The sequence below is a fragment of the Lissotriton helveticus genome, chromosome 10 (genome assembly GCF_964261635.1).
Source record: "Lissotriton helveticus chromosome 10, aLisHel1.1, whole genome shotgun sequence".
NCBI classification, from domain to species: Eukaryota; Metazoa; Chordata; class Amphibia; order Caudata; family Salamandridae; genus Lissotriton; species Lissotriton helveticus.
The window spans coordinates 69,818,211-69,835,205 of record NC_136071.1 but is presented as its reverse complement, the minus strand read 5'-3'; the positions used below and the strand labels follow the sequence as shown (position 1 = coordinate 69,835,205).

General features: G+C 39.4%; 1 pseudogene across 1 annotated transcript in view; it reads left to right on the top strand.

Annotated features, from left to right (window-relative positions):
- The window catches only part of LOC144783940 (metalloproteinase inhibitor 1-like), a 231,489-nt pseudogene that overhangs the window by 189,334 nt on the left and 25,160 nt on the right, over positions 1–16,995 (top strand). The window lies entirely within an intron of this gene.

Below are 16,995 nucleotides of genomic sequence, written 5' to 3'. Positions count from 1 at the left end.
TGCAGATGAGGTTTAGGCCTGTCCAGGGAGATAGAGGAGGTCTGGCCTTTGTTCAAGAGTGCAGTGGATATGACTCACTTCATTGGTAGGCCTGCAGATGTATTATCTCCTCTGTACTCTTCAATAGGCCTAAATTTCATTTGCAACCCTGAGTAGGCCTCACCTCAAACAAACCTCTGGATAGGCCACACCTTATCGTCATCTTGAATCAATCATTTAAAATGTTAGGGGCAGATTTATGATGGCCGTGCGCCTCTTTTGTGCCGCTGTTGCGTCACTTTTGTGACGCAGCAGTGATGCAAAAGATGCACCATGTTGCAAGATAGGCCTCACTTCATCTGCAACAAGATACCGTCAGTTTAAACTGTAAACATTTAGGACTGTGTAGGGGGCATGGAGAAGCTGAATCTTCTGTAAGTGTCAAAATTGTTGCATACAGTGCTCACCTTCTGCGTACTATTTGATATGCTAGACTACATCTGCACAATGAGATACCTAAGCAAAGGAAACACAAGTGATGTGACTGTGAAATGAGCAAAAGAAATTGCACATTTTTCAATTACATCACCTGTGTTTCCTAACATTACGAATCACATTGTGCAGATGAGGTTTAGGCCTGTCCAGGGACACAGAGGAGGTCTGGCCTTTGTTCAAGAGTGCAGTGGACATGACTCACTTCATTGGTAGGCCTGAACACGTATTATCTCCTCTGGACTCTTCAATAAGCCTAAATTTGATCTGCAACCCTGAGTAGGCCTCACCTCAAACAAACCTCTGGATAGGCCACACCTTATCGTCATCTTGAATCAATCATTTAAAATGTTAGGGGCAGATTTATGATGGCCGTGCGCCTCTTTTGTGCCGCTGTTGCGTCACTTTTGTGACGCAGCAGTGATGCAAAAGATGCACCATGTTGCAAGATAGGCCTCACTTCATCTGCAACAAGATACCATCAGTTTAAACTGTAAACATTTAGGACTGTGTAGGGGGCATGGAGAAGCTGAATCTTCTGTAAGTGTCAAAATTGTTGCATACAGTGCTCACCTTCTGCGTACTCTTTGATATGCTAGACTACATCTGCACAATGAGATACCTAAGCAAAGGAAACACAAGTGATGTGATTGTGAAATGAGCAAAAGAAATTCCACATTTTTCAATTACATCACCTGTGTTTGCTAACATTACGAATCACATTGTGCAGATGAGGTTTAGGCCTGTCCAGGGACACAGAGGAGGTCTGGCCTTTGTTCAAGAGTGCAGTGGACATGACTCACTTAATTGGTAGGCCTGCACATGTACTATCTCCTCTGTACTCTTCAACAAGCCTAAATTTCATCTGTAACCCTGAGTAGGCCTCACCTCAAACAAACCTCTGGATAGGCCACACCTTATTGGCATCCTGAATCAGTCATTTAAAATGTTAGGGGCAGGTTTATGATGGCCGTGCATCTCTTTTGCGCCGCTGTTGCGTCACTTTTGTGATGCAGCAGTGGTGCAAAAGATGAACCATGTTGCAAGATAGGCCTCACTTCATCTGCAACAAGATACCGTCAGTTTAAACTGTATACATTTAGGACTGTGTAGGGGGCATGGAGAAGATGAGGTTTCTGTAAGTGTCAAAATTGTTGCATACAGTGCTCACCTTCTACGTACTCTTTCATATGCTAGACTACATCTGCATAATGAGATACTTAAGCAAAGGAAACACAGGTGATGTGATTGTGAAATGAGCAAAAATATTTGCACGTTTTTCAATTATATCACATGTGTTTCCTAACATTACGAATCACATTGTGCAGATGAGGTTTAGGCCTGTCCAGGGAGACAGAGGGAGTCTGGCCTTTGTTCAAGAGTGCAGTGAACATGACTCACTTCATTGGTAGGCCTGCACATGTATTATCTCCTCTGTACTCTTCAACAAGCCTAAATTTCATGTGCAACCCTGAGTAGGCCTCACCTCAAACTAACCTCTGGATAGGCCACACCTTATCGTCATCCTGAATCAATCATTTAAAATGTTAGGGGCAGATTTATGATGGCCGTGCGCCTCTTTTGCGCCGCTGTGCGTCACTTTTGTGACGCAGCGGCGGCGCAAAAGATACGCTATGTTGCGACATATTTACAACTTGATGCATCTAGGCAGATGTGTCATGCTGTAAAGTCCTGTGCCACATGAAACCTGCGTCAGGTTTCATGTGGGCGTTTTGTTGCAGGGTGGGCAGTCATTTGCATGAAAGCCCTGTAAAACTAACACAGTAAAATTAAGAAGATTTCACTGAGTCAGCTTTATGGCATTGCTGAATCAAATCCTTACGCCTGTTTGAAACAGGCATAAGGAGTGATGCACCATGCAATGTGTGGCTTGCCCCTGTGCATTGCAGTAGATATGTCGCGCTTACGACGTGATTACTGCAAGGCGCCGCTTTTGTGGAACAGATGCGTGACGCATCTGTGCTGTTTTTGCTCAATGGTGCTCCGCATTGTAAATGTGGCACATCATGGGTGGCAGAGCAGTGGCGCACGTTAACTGGTGCATCCCTGGGGATGCGCCAGTTTACATAAATCTGCCCCTTTACATTTAAGTATGAGCAGGGGACACAGAGTTGGTGAGGCTTATCCAAGGTTAAGAAGAGATGAGTCCTGTTCACTGAAAACTTGGACATAGGCCTCACCTTCTCAGCATCGCTGGACATGGTTAAATAATATCTGCAAAATGTTACTCTTGTTAAACAATTTTACTATTATAGTCTCTGAGATTTGTCTCTTACTCTGCAACATCTCATTGTTGTTCTATTTCTTTAAAGATAACAACAACATCAAGCATGAGTGATAATGAGCAATCTGTTGATCTCGATCTTATCATTGAACTTGTTATTGAAACGTCAGTGGAAGTAGATCCCTTGGATGATTTATTTCCTGTGGATGATGAAGAATATGATGAGGATGCTGATTTGTCAGAATTGTATGACATAGGGTGGGCAGCTGACATGCTCGAGCCTATTAACCTATAAAGACTTTTAAAAATAAATATAAGTTACTCGAAATGAAAAGTAACCATGTAAACCGTTTCATTTAAAATTAAATACAACTTCAAAAACAGCTTGTGTGAAGTGTCGTTAATAAAATAGTGAAATATGCTAATAAAATTAGTTCAGATTCACATATAAAAGAGCACAGGTCAAATGTAGAAGCATTCCATTTCTTTGCTACTATTTGTGAGTTTTAAATTTGCCAATGCACTAAAAATTATTGTATGTAGAATTGACAACTAGTATGTTCATTTTTTGACGACTGTTATTGATTTACTGTTTGGTAATAGTGGTTAATAACATGTTTTATTATATCTTACCACAGATTCAACTGCAGATCATTTCAAAACTACACTATGCCATCGAAGGAAAGAAGCCGAAAGGCTACAAAATGTCAAAGACAGCAGCTTACTAAATGCTTGCAGCAGTCCTCTACAATAAAAACTCGTCAAGTCACCAAGAAAGCTCCGGGTAAGACAACGAAATCATTCCTAAGAAACATTTACAGAAAAAAAGTATTACTACAGAACATGCTTTAGTCCAGAAAAAGAGAGCCAATTTAAACGGAAAGGAAAGGCCAATCAAAAATGTTACTGCTAGAGCAGGAGATAACTCTGTGCATGGTAGTAGAAGGAAAAATCAGTTTAGGGACATTCGTAGACGAATGTTCCGCAACAGGATAATTGGCAATTTGTTAAAAAAAATTAAGAAAGGTCCACAGAAAGTGTTTTTTATAAAAGAAAGAAAAATATTGAGAAAATTATTGATCAGGCATTCGAAATTAAGCGAAAGTTATTTATTTTGATAATCAATAGAATTAGGAAACTAAACAAGGTAATTTATGATTTCAAAACAAATAGTAGATGGAAGAGAACAGTTAATCGTAGTAATTTTTGTGAAGTTTTTTCAGGAGAATGGATGCATAGTTCAAGTTGTGAGGCATTTTTTAATGAGGAGAGTTATTTCCAGGATAATGATTTGGTGCATGCAGTTGACACCAGTGGTCGAGCATATGAGGTGAACGATGGATGTGTGGTTGAAAAAGAAAAACTTGTGACAACAGAGGCAGAAGAGGTGTTAGGTAATGAGGTTTTAGGAAAACGTCCTAAGGGAACAGTGTACACCTGGAAGTGTAGTAGTATTTGCAGTGTGCGACAGGATTCCATCAATTTGCTTTGTGATTTTGTACGGACATTTAATAAGAAAAGTTTAAAACAGAAAATGAAGTTGTTGCAAGAATTAGATCCTTGCAGAGTGAGAGAACTGACAGGTTTGCATGGTCATTCATTGGCTTGTCTTTCCAGGAGAGTATGCCAGAGTGTTTTTCATCATTTCAGGATGCTAGCAGTGCATCATAATTAAGTGAGGAAATTAGTTAGAATGTTGTATTATGCTAAGAGTCCAGCAATTATGCTTAAATAATTATGCACTGCTCTTTTGCATGGTTCAGAACTAGATGTGAAGAATATTTGTGCAGAATTTGAGTTTTGTTACTTTGCAAGTGAAGAGAAGAATGTTGAAATTGACCCAGAAGAAGAAGGTAATGTGGAAGAGAGTGTACAGATTTCCAGTACAGATAATTTTCAGAAGGAAATTGCCACGTTTCAGGTGAAATCAAGTGAGAGGCCTAATTTCACTTGTGTGTGTTGTCGACGCACTTATTATAAGAATCAGACTAAGCTAGTGGATTTATATGCAAAAAGTGAAAGGGAAAATAATAGTGAATGGAAGGATTTCGCAACATACTTGATGGTAGAAAATTGTTTTGATTTGGGATCGGATCAACGTGTGTGTACTTATTGTTGTAACAAATTAAATCAAAACCGGATGCCTGCTAGAGCAGTTCATAATAATCTGGAATTGGTTGAGATTCCTTCTGAATTGAAGGATTTAAATACTTATGAATCTATTTTGATTCAAAGTGTCCATCCCTTTCAGGCTATTGTACGCATGGAGCCAAAGACAGGGAAATTGCCTCCATCAGATTTACAGAGAGGATTAAAGGGAAGAGTTGTTTATTTGCCTCTAGATTCGAAGAAAAACATTAATACAATTGGAGTAGAGAAAGTGGAAGAGGAACCTCTGGTTATCTTAGTTAATGGGGTTCCGACAAAGAGTAAGAAAATCTGGCAAGATTTAGTGAATGTTAGGAAAGTCAAAAAGGCAACATTGTATTTGAAGAAAAACAATAAGTACTACAAGAATGTATATGTTGCAGAAGAGGAAGTAAGTGAAGAAGAGGATAGCGATTTGTGTGCTGGTCAAATTGAGAAAGTAGAAGCCTCTAAAAATTAAGAAATATATGAACATTATAGTGTTCATCCTTTGTATTCCAAGGAAGTCATGGGGAATGCTATTGAGTTGTTTCAAATGAAACAAGCCAAAGGGAGTCCCATTAGTGTTTGGGAGGAAAGTTTGGAAGCTCGGTGTTTCCCACAACTATTTCCAACAGGTCAAGGAGGAAGATATGATGAGCGACCTGATCAAATTCCTGCTTCTGAATACCGGACTTTACGATTGTATGCAGAAGATCCTATGTTTCTTCAATGCATTCCCTATTTGTTTCATCTACTGTTTGAAAGCGATCTGTCTGGACTGTCATATGCAGTGAACCACATCTTGAAAAGTGGTGTACAGATGCAAAATATCTCGGCATGGGACTTTATGGATAAAGTCAATGTGCAAGACAGTATTTTGGATTCTCTCCTGATTAATCTCATGGCGTGTCAGCGTGGTACTAATGAGTACTGGTACCGTCGTCATGGTGATTTAAAATGTATGCTGAGGAACTTAGGAACTCCCACATGGTTCCTCACTCTCAGCTGTGCCGAGTATGGCTGGGAAGACTTACTTGAATTTCTACGAGAGGCAAATGGAAACATTGAAAATATCGAATTCAAGACACCCGGAGAACTGTGCTCTTTGGATCCAGTGAATGTATGCAGGTACTTCAATCATAGATTTGAAGCTATGGTGTCTTTCATCATGAACAAGAAAAATCCACCTCTTGGAGAGGTGTTGGATTTCTTCTGGAGAAAGGAGTACCAAGCAAGAGGTGCTCCTCATATCCATATGCTGCTATGGATCAAAGATGCACCCAAATTTGGAACAGATCCGGATGACTTAGTGATGAGTTTCATAGAACAGTATTCTACATGTGCTGTTCCAAAGACAAAGGAAGACAAAAGCCTAAGAGAACAAGTTTTACGCTTCCAAAGCCATCGTTGTGGAAAGTACTGTCGTCGTAAATTCAGAAACAAGGACAAGTTCTACACAAAATGTCGTTTCGCCTTTCCACGACCGGTGATTTCTAAAGGAAGAGTGAACAGTTTGATGTCTTCGCTGCGACATAATGTGACGAGGAAATCACCCAAAAATACATACAATTTGAAAAGGAACGAAGAGTCCAAGTACATCAATGACTACAACCCAGTGATTTTGTCCATGTGGAATGCTAACATGGATATACAGTTTGTGGCTGATAACTGTATGGCTGTGGCTCGGTATGTGACATCTTACATCACCAAAAAAGAAAAGACAGAATTGAAGGATATGTGGGAGGACATTTCCCATGAAAAGAGCCTCAGTAAGAAGTTGTACAGTTTCAGTCTGAAGATGTTGTCGCATCCAGAAATCGGAGCTTACGAATGTTCTGACCGGTTATCTTCAGCAAGTCTCTATGCCAAATCTAGGAGTATAATGTGGTTTTGAGAAATACAGAAATAGAGATGGAATTGAATTTTTAAAAATTTCATTTGATGGCATTGAGGAAGTACAGCTAATTGGTTGTTGCTCTGCTAGGTTTTTGCTTGTAAAAGACTTATATGTTCGCCGTAAGCAGTTTCCTGTTTGCTTGGCATATGCGGTGACAATCTATAAATCGCAAGGTTTAAGTGTAGACAGTGCATTGGTGAATATTGGCAGTTCTGTGTTCAAGGAGGGTATGGCATATGTAGCATTGTCACGAGTCAGAACTTTATCGGGATTGTACTTGATTGAGTGTGATGTCACAAACATTTGTGCGGATTTATATATATTCAGGTACATAACCAATCAAATGTCAGGTAAAAAAAGTAGAAAATGAAAGTAACATTTTCATTGGTTGTCAATTCCAACACTTCAGATGTGTTTTGTGAAGTAATTTACCTCAGGGTATTTAGAGAGGTCTACAGGCTAAATGGCTAAATGGAATTCCAACCAAATTTGTGAAAATGGTAGGGATTGGTATGTAGTATGAGCTAATCTATATTTGGTGAAAGTGTCTCCAGTGGTTTTTCTGTAAATTACTTTCCCACCTTTTTTAAGCGAGCGCTTCCCGGTGCGCGCCCCGGTATGCGAACCGGCAGCGTTACGGGAGTCCTCCATTTTGTGTTTCGGTAGAATTGAGATGCAAGATGGAGGGCAAATAATGTTCAGAATGGGTAGAAGGGGGCACGGTAGACGTATCCTGACCCTCTAGGTTTTCTGAGGGTGGCTGAGGAGGCCTATATGTGCGAAAAAAAGCAATTTTTTTCAAATTTTCGCGCCGTTAGCGTGCCGGTGCGCGTACCGGGTAGCGCTCCGGAAAGTGTAAATTGTGAAAATTAGTAAAAAAAAGTTACATTTAAAATTTGTTTATAGTGATCATAGTTAGGGTAGCTCTGAGAAGAGCTTTTGGGTCTGTGGTAGATTTAGGTACTTATAAGTAGGTACCAATACATAGTCTTAAATTCAGGATGAAAATTCTGTTCCCCTCATCTGAGAAGTGAACTCCATCTCCTCTGTAGATATCTTGCATGTAGTAACGCAAGTTATTGTTGTACATGGAGCCCATTCCATGGTCTCTCATGTAAGCTGAAACAGACTTATTTACATGCTTCCTCGATTTTTCAATTTGTGGACAAAATTGGTTCGACCACCTCCATTTCTGTCTTTGGCATATATTTGAATATACCAAGGCAGTTTGAGGAAAAAGTGCCATCAATTGGTCAAAGGTGTCCTTTAAAAGCATTTCCAGACCTACCCCAGTCAAAGTGCCCAAGTCATTTCCTCCACAGTGCACATTTAACAGGTCAGGTTTTGGCAAATGCAAAAAGGTTTTCACCAATGGTATCAATTGGTGACATCTTAATCCTCTGTGGCCAATCCAGTTGATTTCCACATTTTGTAAATTGAGGTTGTGTAAATTTCTGTTATCAGCATACCTTTGAGCCCAGTGGATATAACTATGTCCAACAATCCAGACAGAAAACATGGTGAGAGGAGGTTCTGCTGCAGTCAGATGAAGTGTGGGTATGAAATGGCAGTTGAAACAGTAGGAGTTTGTAATGAAAAAAACTGTGGAGTTTGTGTGCTAATGATTCAGTAGCAGTGATTGGTGGATTTTGATTGCTGAAAACAGAAAGTTAGGGTGCATGGATGAGTTCTTTGAAAGATGTAATTTGAATGGTCAAGAAAAAATGATTTTATGAAAGATTGCACTGGATACGCAGGTGTACTGAGAGTTCAGAGTTCAATTGAAACATTGTTGTGTGAACTTGTAAACATGAGAGGTCTTTCAGGAGGTGGTTGCTATGGAAAAAAGGCAGAAAGGGCAGAGGGGGGAAGGGTGTTGATTTGAAAAAAGTGAGGGAAGAGTTTTGATTGGGTGACATGAGAGATATGTGTGATGAATTACAGCATTTCTGTGCCATTGTTGGTTGCAGCCTCTGGAGTGCATACCTTTTGCTCTGCTAAAGAAAAATTGGTGTGTGTCTGAGACTGTTTTGAAACTCAAAAAGTATTTGCTAAGGTGAGAAAAGATTAATTTAATTTAGATAGAGAATAGTATGCTTTAGGGAGAAAATTATGAAGAAAGTTGTGTATTTAAAATGTTGCTTTGTGTCAAGTGTTTTACAAATAGATTTTGTTTCTTTGAGTTACATAGCCATGTTAAAAGTGACGCAAAAATGGTGCAAGGGCCTTAAAAATACGCTTTCATGTGTGTTAGGGCATTTTAAGTCACTTCCCCATGAATTTAGATAAATAATTGCTTTACTTGATGTGTTTAAAAACGTTTTTTGAAATCAATTAGGTTTCTTGATATGTACTGCTAGAGTTTCATAGGTTGCTTGGGGCATATTTACAAGGCCTTTGAGTCACTTTGATGTTATTTTCCCCATTTTAATTTAGGTCATTTCCCCATGGTGCAAGGTCCTTGTAAATACGCCCCCATGTGTGCTTGGCAAATTTAGATTTTGTTTCTTTGAGTTACATAGCCATGTTAAAAGTGACGCAAAAATGGTGCAAGGGCCTTACAAATACGCTTTCATGTGTGTTAGGGCATTTTAAGTCACTTCCCCATGAATGTGGTTGAATAATTGCTTTACTTGATGTGTTTAAAAACGTTTTTTGAAGTCAATTAGGTTTCTTGATATGTACTGCTAGGGTTTCATAGGCTGCTTGGGGCATATTTAGAAGGACTTTGAGTCACTTTGATGGTATTTTTCCCATTTTAATTTAAGACATTTCCCCGTGGTGCAAGGTCCTTGTAAATACGCCCCCATGGGTGCTTGGCAAATTTAGATTTTGTTTCTTTGAGTTACATAGCCATGTTAAAAGTGATGCAAAAATGGTGCAAGGGCCTTAAAAATACGCTTTCATTTGTGTTAGGGCATTTTAAGTCACTTCCCCATGAATGTGGTTGAATAATTGCTTTACTTGATGTGTTTAAAAACGTTTCTTGAAGTCATTTACGTTTCTTGATATGTACTGCTAGAGTTTCATAGGCTGCTTGGGGCATATTTACAAGGCCTTTGAGTCCCTTTGATGTTATTTTCCCCATTTTAATTTAAGTCATTTCCCCGTGGTGCAAGGTCCTTGTAAATACGCCCCCATCTGTGCTTGGCTAATTTAAGTACTGACAGGGTGTGCTTCTACATAGGACCTGTGTTGTGTTTTCAAATTATGACCAGAAAATCTTTTTTTTTTTTTTAAACGCTTTTCACATTTATGAGAAGGTCATATTGGTGTCTGCTTCTTTAAATAAATATTTCACTTTCCACCATGAATATGTGAGAATAATTTTCCTTGTTTGCCGGTTTAAAAACACGTTTTTTGAAGTCATTAAGGTTTCACAATATGTTCTGCAAGAGTTTCATAGTCACTATGATGATAATGATATACATTTAGAACTGTGTAGGAGGCATGGAGAAACTGAGTCTTCTGTAAGTGTCAAGGGAGGTGAGTAATGTACATTGCTCTGTTGCATACAGTCCTCATCTTCTGCGTACTTTTGGATATGCTAGACTACATCTGCACAATGAGATAACTAAGCTGAGGAAAGACAGGTGATGTGATTGTGAATTGAGCATACATATTTGCACGTTTTTCAATTACAGTACCTGTGTTTCCTAACATTACGAATCGTATTGTGCAGATGAGGTTTAGGCCTGTCCAGGGAGATAGAGGAGGTCTGGCCTTTGTTCAAGAGTGCAGTGGATATGACTCACTTCATTGGTAGGCCTGCAGATGTATTATCTCCTCTGTACTCTTCAATAGGCCTAAATTTCATTTGCAACCCTGAGTAGGCCTCACCTCAAACAAACCTCTGGATAGGCCACACCTTATCGTCATCTTGAATCAATCATTTAAAATGTTAGGGGCAGATTTATGATGGCCGTGCGCCTCTTTTGTGCCGCTGTTGCGTCACTTTTGTGACGCAGCAGTGATGCAAAAGATGCACCATGTTGCAAGATAGGCCTCACTTCATCTGCAACAAGATACCGTCAGTTTAAACTGTAAACATTTAGGACTGTGTAGGGGGCATGGAGAAGCTGAATCTTCTGTAAGTGTCAAAATTGTTGCATACAGTGCTCACCTTCTGCGTACTATTTGATATGCTAGACTACATCTGCACAATGAGATACCTAAGCAAAGGAAACACAAGTGATGTGATTGTGAAATGAGCAAAAGAAATTCCAAATTTTTCAATTACATCACCTGTGTTTGCTAACATTACGAATCACATTGTGCAGATGAGGTTTAGGCCTGTCCAGGGACACAGAGGAGGTCTGGCCTTTGTTCAAGAGTGCAGTGGACATGACTCACTTCATTGGTAGGCCTGCACATGTACTATCTCCTCTGTACTCTTCAACAAGCCTAAATTTCATCTGTAACCCTGAGTAGGCCTCACCTCAAACAAACCTCTGGATAGGCCACACCTTATTGGCATCCTGAATCAGTCATTAAAAATGTTAGGGGCAGGTTTATGATGGCCGTGCATCTCTTTTGCGCCGCTGTTGCGTCACTTTTGTGATGCAGCAGTGGTGCAAAAGATGAACCATGTTGCAAGATAGGCCTCACTTCATCTGCAACAAGATACCGTCAGTTTAAACTGTATACATTTAGGACTGTGTAGGGGGCATGGAGAAGATGAGGTTTCTGTAAGTGTCAAAATTGTTGCATACAGTGCTCACCTTCTACGTACTCTTTCATATGCTAGACTACATCTGCATAATGAGATACTTAAGCAAAGGAAACACAGGTGATGTGATTGTGAAATGAGCAAAAATATTTGCACGTTTTTCAATTATATCACCTGTGTTTCCTAACATTACGAATCACATTGTGCAGATGAGGTTTAGGCCTGTCCAGGGAGACAGAGGGGGTCTGGCCTTTGTTCAAGAGTGCAGTGAACATGACTCACTTCATTGGTAGGCCTGCACATGTATTATCTCCTCTGTACTCTTCAACAAGCCTAAATTTCATGTGCAACCCTGAGTAGGCCTCACCTCAAACTAACCTCTGGATAGGCCACACCTTATCGTCATCCTGAATCAATCATTTAAAATGTTAGGGGCAGATTTATGATGGCCGTGCGCCTCTTTTGCGCCGCTGTGCGTCACTTTTGTGACGCAGCGGCGGCGCAAAAGATACGCTATGTTGCGACATATTTACAACTTGATGCATCTAGGCAGATGTGTCATGCTGTAAAGTCCTGTGCCACATGAAACCTGCGTCAGGTTTCATGTGGGCGTTTTGTTGCAGGGTGAGCAGTCATTTGCATGAAAGCCCTGTAAAACTAACACAGTAAAATTAAGAAGATTTCACTGAGTCAGCTTTATGGCATTGCTGAATCAAATCCTTACGCCTGTTTGAAACAGGCATAAGGAGTGATGCACCATGCAATGTGTGGCTTGCCCCTGTGCATTGCAGTAGATATGTCGCGCTTACGACGTGATTACTGCAAGGCGCCGCTTTTGTGGAACAGATGCGTGACGCATCTGTGCTGTTTTTGCTCAATGGTGCTCCGCATTGTAAATGTGGCACATCATGGGTGGCAGAGCAGTGGCGCACGTTAACTGGTGCATCCCTGGGGATGCGCCAGTTTACATAAATCTGCCCCTTTACATTTAAGTATGAGCAGGGGACACAGAGTTGGTGAGGCTTATCCAAGGTTAAGAAGAGATGAGTCCTGTTCACTGAAAACTTGGACATAGGCCTCACCTTCTCAGCATCGCTGGACATGGTTAAATAATATCTGCAAAATGTTACTCTTGTTAAACAATTTTACTATTATAGTCTCTGAGATTTGTCTCTTACTCTGCAACATCTCATTGTTGTTCTATTTCTTTAAAGATAACGACAACATCAAGCATGAGTGATAATGAGCAATCTGTTGATCTCGATCTTATCATTGAACTTGTTATTGAAACGTCAGTGGAAGTAGATCCCTTGGATGATTTATTTCCTGTGGATGATGAAGAATATGATGAGGATGCTGATTTGTCAGAATTGTATGACTTAGGGTGGGCAGCTGACATGCTCGAGCCTATTAACCTATAAAGACTTTTAAAAATAAATATAAGTTACTCGAAATGAAAAGTAACCATGTAAACCGTTTCATTTAAAATTAAATACAACTTCAAAAACAGCTTGTGTGAAGTGTCGTTAATAAAATAGTGAAATATGCTAATAAAATTAGTTCAGATTCACATATAAAAGAGCACAGGTCAAATGTAGAAGCATTCCATTTCTTTGCTACTATTTGTGAGTTTTAAATTTGCCAATGCACTAAAAATTATTGTATGTAGAATTGACAACTAGTATGTTAATTTTTTGACGACTGTTATTGATTTACTGTTTGGTAATAGTGGTTAATAACATGTTTTATTATATCTTACCACAGATTCAACTGCAGATCATTTCAAAACTACACTATGCCATCGAAGGAAAGAAGGCGAAAGGCTACAAAACGTCAAAGACAGCAGCTTACTAAATGCTTGCAGCAGTCCTCTACAATAAAAACTTGTCAAGTCACCAAGAAAGCTCCGGGTAAGACAACGAAATCATTCCTAAGAAACATTTACAGAAAAAAAGTATTACTACAGAACATGCTTTAGTCCAGAAAAAGAGAGCCAATTTAAACGGAAAGGAAAGGCCAATCAAAAATGTTACTGCTAGAGCAGGAGATAACTCTGTGCATGGTAGTAGAAGGAAAAATCAGTTTAGGGACATTCGTAGACGAATGTTCCGCAACAGGATAATTGGCAATTTGTTAAAAAAAATTAAGAAAGGTCCACAGAAAGTGGTTTTTTATAAAAGAAAGAAAAATATTGAGAAAATTATTGATCAGGCATTCGAAATTAAGCGAAAGTTATTTATTTTGATAATCAATAGAATTAGGAAACTAAACAAGGTAATTTATGATTTCAAAACAAATAGTAGATGGAAGAGAACAGTTAATCGTAGTAATTTTTGTGAAGTTTTTTCAGGAGAATGGATGCATAGTTCAAGTTGTGAGGCATTTTTTAATGAGGAGAGTTATTTCCAGGATAATGATTTGGTGCATGCAGTTGACACCAGTGGTCGAGCATATGAGGTGAACGATGGATGTGTGGTTGAAAAAGAAAAACTTGTGACAACAGAGGCAGAAGAGGTGTTAGGTAATGAGGTTTTAGGAAAACGTCCTAAGGGACCAGTGTACAACTGGAAGTGTAGTAGTATTTGCAGTGTGCGACAGGATTCCATCAATTTGCTTTGTGATTTTGTACGGACATTTAATAAGAAAAGTTTAAAACAGAAAATGAAGTTGTTGCAAGAATTAGATCCTTGCAGAGTGAGAGAACTGACAGGTTTGCATGGTCATTCATTGGCTTGTCTTTCCAGGAGAGTATGCCAGAGTGTTTTTCATCATTTCAGGATGCTAGCAGTGCATCATAATTAAGTGAGGAAATTAGTTAGAATGTTGTATTATGCTAAGAGTCCAGCAATTATGCTTAAACAATTATGCACTGCTCTTTTGCATGGTTCAGAACTAGATGTGAAGAATATTTGTGCAGAAATTGAGTTTTGTTACTTTGCAAGTGAAGAGAAGAATGTTGAAATTGACCCAGAAGAAGAAGGTAATGTGGAAGAGAGTGTACAGATTTCCAGTACAGATAATTTTCAGAAGGAAATTGCCACGTTTCAGGTGAAATCAAGTGAGAGGCCTAATTTCACTTGTGTGTGTTGTCGACGCACTTATTATAAGAATCAGACTAAGCTAGTGGATTTATATGCAAAAAGTGAAAGGGAAAATAATAGTGAATGGAAGGATTTCGCAACATACTTGATGGTAGAAAATTGTTTTGATTTGGGATCGGATCAACGTGTGTGTACTTATTGTTGTAACAAATTAAATCAAAACCGGATGCCTGCTAGAGCAGTTCATAATAATCTGGAATTGGTTGAGATTCCTTCTGAATTGAAGGATTTAAATACTTATGAATCTATTTTGATTCAAAGTGTCCATCCCTTTCAGGCTATTGTACGCATGGAGCCAAAGACAGGGAAATTGCCTCCATCAGATTTACAGAGAGGATTAAAGGGAAGAGTTGTTTATTTGCCTCTAGATTCGAAGAAAAACATTAATACAATTGGAGTAGAGAAAGTGGAAGAGGAACCTCTGGTTATCTTAGTTAATGGGGTTCCGACAAAGAGTAAGAAAATCTGGCAAGATTTAGTGGATGTTAGGAAAGTCAAAAAGGCAACATTGTATTTGAAGAAAAACAATAAGTACTACAAGAATGTATATGTTGCAGAAGAGGAAGTAAGTGAAGAAGAGGATAGCGATTTGTGTGCTGGTCAAATTGAGAAAGTAGAAGCCTCTAAAAATGAAGAAATATATGAACATTATAGTGTTCATCCTTTGTATTCCAAGGAAGTCATGGGGAATGCTATTGAGTTGTTTCAAATGAAACAAGCCAAAGGGAGTCCCATTAGTGTTTGGGAGGAAAGTTTGGAAGCTCGGTGTTTCCCACAACTATTTCCAACAGGTCAAGGAGGAAGATATGATGAGCGACCTGATCAAATTCCTGCTTCTGAATACCGGACTTTACGATTGTATGCAGAAGATCCTATGTTTCTTCAATGCATTCCCTATTTGTTTCATCTACTGTTTGAAAGCGATCTGTCTGGACTGTCATATGCAGTGAACCACATCTTGAAAAGTGGTGTACAGATGCAAAATATCTCGGCATGGGACTTTATGGATAAAGTCAATGTGCAAGACAGTATTTTGGATTCTCTCCTGATTAATCTCATGGCGTGTCAGCGTGGTACTAATGAGTACTGGTACCGTCGTCATGGTGATTTAAAATGTATGCTGAGGAACTTAGGAACTCCCACATGGTTCCTCACTCTCAGCTGTGCCGAGTATGGCTGGGAAGACTTACTTGAATTTCTACGAGAGGCAAATGGAAACATTGAAAATATCGAATTCAAGACACCCGGAGAACTGTGCTCTTTGGATCCAGTGAATGTATGCAGGTACTTCAATCATAGATTTGAAGCTATGGTGTCTTTCATCATGAACAAGAAAAATCCACCTCTTGGAGAGGTGTTGGATTTCTTCTGGAGAAAGGAGTACCAAGCAAGAGGTGCTCCTCATATCCATATGCTGCTATGGATCAAAGATGCACCCAAATTTGGAACAGATCCGGATGACTTAGTGATGAGTTTCATAGAACAGTATTCTACATGTGCTGTTCCAAAGACAAAGGAAGACAAAAGCCTAAGAGAACAAGTTTTACGCTTCCAAAGCCATTGTTGTGGAAAGTACTGTCGTCGTAAATTCAGAAACAAGGACAAGTTCTACACAAAATGTCGTTTCGCCTTTCCACGACCGGTGATTTCTAAAGGAAGAGTGAACAGTTTGATGTCTTCGCTGCGACATAATGTGACGAGGAAATCACCCAAAAATACATACAATTTGAAAAGGAACGAAGAGTCCAAGTACATCAACGACTACAACCCAGTGATTTTGTCCATGTGGAATGCTAAAATGGATATACAGTTTGTGGCTGATAACTGTATGGCTGTGGCTCGGTATGTGACATCTTACATCACCAAAAAAGAAAAGACAGAATTGAAGGATATGTGGGAGGACATTTCCCATGAAAAGAGCCTCAGTAAGAAGTTGTACAGTTTCCGTCTGAAGATGTTGTCGCATCCAGAAATCGGAGCTTACGAATGTTCTGACCGGTTATCTTCAGCAAGTCTCTATGCCAAATCTAGGAGTATAATGTGGTTTTGAGAAATGCAGAAATAGAGATGGAATTGAATTTTTAAAAATTTCATTTGATGGCATTGAGAAAGTACAGCTAATTGGTTGTTGCTCTGCTAGGTTTTTGCTTGTAAAAGACTTATATGTTCGCCGTAAGCAGTTTCCTGTTTGCTTGGCATATGCGGTGACAATCTATAAATCGCAAGGTTTAAGTGTAGACAGTGCATTGGTGAATATTGGCAGTTCTGTGTTCAAGGAGGGTATGGCATATGTAGCATTGTCACGAGTCAGAACTTTATCGGGATTGTACTTGATTGAGTGTGATGTCACAAACATTTGTGCGGATCTAGATTGTGTTAAGGAATACAATAGGTTAAGAAGAGAGTATGCGCCACATTTGCCTCAATATCCTTTGTTTGAGAAACGTGTGGTAGGCCGGAAACGAAGAAATGTGACCAATAG